Genomic DNA, 4,010 nt, shown 5'->3' on the forward strand with positions numbered 1-4,010 from the left:
ACCGTGCCGCCACCATCCGGGAACCGTGCCGCCACCATCCGGGAACTGTGCCGCCACCATCCTGGAACTCTGTCGCCATCATCCGCGAGCTGTGCTGCCACCATTCGGGAGCCGTGTCAGCAGGGGGACCGTGCTGCCCAAGGTCTCCCCAGTGTTCCCAGGTCGTGTCTTCCCTCTTAAGCCTCACGGGTGGCTCAGCTCCAGTCACACGTGGCTGGGGGCTGTGGGACAGTTCCAGGCACCCCCAGCACCGAGAAGTAGATGCGCAGTTGCCCGGCAGAGACTGAGGCAAAGGAGCTGACATCCCTCTCGCCACCGTAAACAGCATCGCGCGTGGGCTGGGGCGGCGCGTTTCCGTCCACGGCAGTCCCCGGCGGCCAGGCCCGGCGCGTGAGTGTGAGCGTCCGCCTCGCCTCCGTCCGCGTGGCGCCGTCTCCTCCCACTAGACAACCGCAAATGGACCCTGCTGGCTCCGCACGCTGGTCCCACATTTGCTCCTCTGAAAGTATTCGGCACGTGACCCCTCTGGTTACGGTTTTCTTTTCCGTTTTGCTGCTGACCGGGCAGCGCTGAGTGGAGCCCGGCTCCTTAATAGGCGCGGGAGGCTGCCCACCAGGTAGGTGCCTCCGCTTCAACCTGACGCATCCCTTCTCTAAACCTAATTTCCCGTGTCCTTTTTATAAATTGTACTCTGCACCACACATTTAAAAATGTCAGTGAACGTACCTCTCCAATCATCTGCATCAAGTAGGGACCCCCATTACCTGCATTTCATCAATGAAAAACAAAAACATCAGAAAAGCATAAACTCCAGCAGAGACAGAGGCTGGTGTCCCCGGGCAGCAGCGACAGCCTCTACCCTGGACTCCCTCGGGGACGCAGGGCCCTCCCATCCCGGCCCGGAAGCTACACACCATGAGCTGCCGACTCATCTTCCTAAGAAGAGGTCCCGTCAGCTGCCGCAGGGCCCCGGCCGCTTGCAGAGCACTAGCACGCGGTACGTCACTGAACGGTAACTGCTTGAGTGCGTAAGTTAAATTCCTAACCCGCTTGCAGGCTCTTTCAGAGCAGCGATGATTTCATTTTCACCCTCAAATCTGCTCACTAGTTAGAACAGATCACCTCGGCAGATCTTCTCTTGGCCAGGGATTTAATGGTAGAGTTTGTCCCTCACAGGCTGATGCTATTCTGTGTGGAGCTGTTTTAAAGGACATCTTTAGAAAACACGGGCGTTCTTGTGTTGAGGGGCCCTGGCGATGGGCGCTCAGAGCTCCCCTTCCAGCAGAGGTCTCAGCGGGAAGCTGCCTAAGGCAGGCCCCTTGACCAGCTGAAACCCCACAGATAAGGAAAGGAGAGCTCAGTCAGATGCATCTGAAGCGACTTCCCACAGACCATCGTTATCGAAATTCAATGGTCTGTGTGTCACTTCACGCTAATTAGTAGAGATCTCATCTGAGGACTTGAGTTTCTATTTTTCACTGATGCTTTTTAATTTGGCATCAGGCTTCAGTACCTTTAGCAACAGAAAGAGAGTGCTCGGTGTTTGGGAACCGCCAATTGGGGTCAGTACTGATCTGGTGGCTTTTCTTGCACATTCTGAATGCAATCTTTTCATGCTGGAGGTGGCAGGAGTTGGTGTCCCTGTAAGAGTTGTGTGGATTATACAGAAGCTCTACTGATATTTCTGCTTCCCTGGTCAGGATAGGATGACAGCATGTTCACAAATCCTGTGGGTTTATCTGCATCCCACAGACGTGCTTGGTGTAGACTGTGGCAGATGTGGATTGAGATGGGTGGTATTAAGTCTTGTTAGAAACTTACTTGGCTCTAGGAAATTCCTTAGAACGTTTTTCCATCTAACTTTTATCTTTAAGGTTCTTATTAACAATCATCTATGCCATCACGGGGTTTGGGGTTTGTGGAGCCTGGGCTGAGTGCTCCCCTTCCACTAGAGCAGCCTTGGGCAGGTTTCCTCATCTGGAAAACGGGTGATAAGAAGGACGAGCTCCCATTGCCAGGGGCGATCCTGAAGACCCTGGGAGCCAAGACTGGCTCAGTTCTCACTCAGTGCCTGGACGATGAGTGGCTGGAGAACATGGAACACTCATGTTGGAGGAACACTGTTTTACAAGAGCAAGGAAGAGAAAGAAGCAGCTGCTGCCGAAGCAGCCATTTACTTTCTTGCTTGAAAAAATTAAACCCTGTGAGACCCAAGGATTATACCAGAGTCACCCATGCTTTGAGAGTTAACGAGCAGGTAAGAAGAGCTGGTTGTGGGACAGTGTGTACACACACAGACAAGACACAGCAGAGAGCCAGAGGGATGGTGCATGCCTTTGGCTTTGCCCAGTGTTGGCTGTCCTTCCTGATGCCAGTGAGTCCTGCATTCCTGTGCAGCTGCCCTGCTCCACCAGCCTGGTGGGTGTCCCTGGTGCTGACCCATCCTCTCACACACAGCCTCACCCTGCAGCTTTCCCAGCAGCTCACACTTGGCTGCCGTCCTTGCCTCAGCCATGACTCACGAATGTGGCCTGCACCCAAGGTGCAGCAGGTTTTGCTGCTGGTTTCCCACATGACTGAACCAGAAGCACCAGATCGCCCATCTGGCTCTGGCTCTTCTTCACTGCCTCCGAGAGGACATTTGCCGCCTCCACTGTATCCTGGGTCTGGGCTGGGCACCCAGACCCCAGTTCCCTAGAAGGAGGTGCAGGTTGAGGATACTCCTGTGGGGTTCGTTAATACTGAGGGGACTGCCCTGCATCCCCCAGCTCCCATTCTTCCTCCCTAGCCCCACATGGCGCCAAGCCCCAGCTCATCCTGGTTGGTCCTGATGCTGGATGGCACATGGAGCTGGGCTTGGAGTTGGAGTCTGAGTTTCCAGCAGCTGTGTCTTCAAGGAAACTCCATCCCATGTTTTTGACACAAAAAGAAAGTGCTGTTCGAGGCACAGGTGCAGCCCCACGGAAAAGCTCCCAGCTGAGAATGCATTTACAGATGGAGGTGGTGTGACCTTAGCTCCAAAGATATCCCCAGATTCAGTGTAGGTTGGGTAGATTATATGCTTGGAGATTTCTTAAGAAGATAAGGAATGGGGGTGGGGATTTTGTTAATTAAAAACCAAGGGTCAATCTCAGATGCAACAGCAGGATTTCACACAGAGGAAATAACACGTCTGCTCTCTCCTTCACCTCCTTCCCACCTTTCCTTTTTCTGACCTCCAAAATTTTTGGAGGGTAGTGAATGAAGGAAACAAAGGAAATAATAAAAACGCAAAAAGGGGACTGTATTAATTCTTAATGTATATTAATCATCTCTTGCATGTACAGGTGAAAGTCATCATGGTAGAAATGAGATGTTTTTAATGAGGGAGATCTGGAACTAACCCTCTCTCTGCTTATCTGCTTCATGGCCAGGGGACTGGGGATTAAATGCATTCAGGGATGCAACAGTCTTCTTTGACATGGCAGTTATTGTGATGATCGGTTTTTAGGTTTGCTCACAGATCCCAACCTCAAAGGGACTCTGAGGCAGGTCCTCCATTCCCAGGTGGAGCCAGTGGGCAGCTCCTGTCAGCAGAACAGAAGGGTGAGCAGCAGCAAGAGCTTTTCTTTCTCATTTTGGTCACAATCAGCCCTGTCTGGGCTGCTGCCTTTGCAATCCGGCTCTCAGACAGGGACGGGTCACTGACAATAAGGGCAGCCTCCCGTCCTGACTGTGAGGAAGAGGGTGAGTGTTAACAACCATGTCTGAGGCCTGAAGTCGACACACATGCCCTGCCTGGCATGTTGGAGTCAGGGAAGGATAAAGCTGAGAAAAACTCAGCCAGCAAGAAAGACGAGCGAGCCCTGTGCCTACAGCCCGCGGGAACCACGCACAGTGTGACCTAGGACTCACTGTGCCTGAGGTCCCACTGTGCCTGGGATATCACTGTGCCTGAGATGTTACTGTGCCTGGGACTCACTGTGCCTGGGATGTCACTGTGCCTGAGATGTCACTGTGCCTGTGGTCCC

The sequence above is a fragment of the Sapajus apella genome, unplaced genomic scaffold (genome assembly GCF_009761245.1).
Source record: "Sapajus apella isolate SASKATOON/1434 unplaced genomic scaffold, GSC_monkey_1.0 scaffold31, whole genome shotgun sequence".
Lineage (NCBI taxonomy): Eukaryota > Metazoa > Chordata > Mammalia > Primates > Cebidae > Sapajus > Sapajus apella.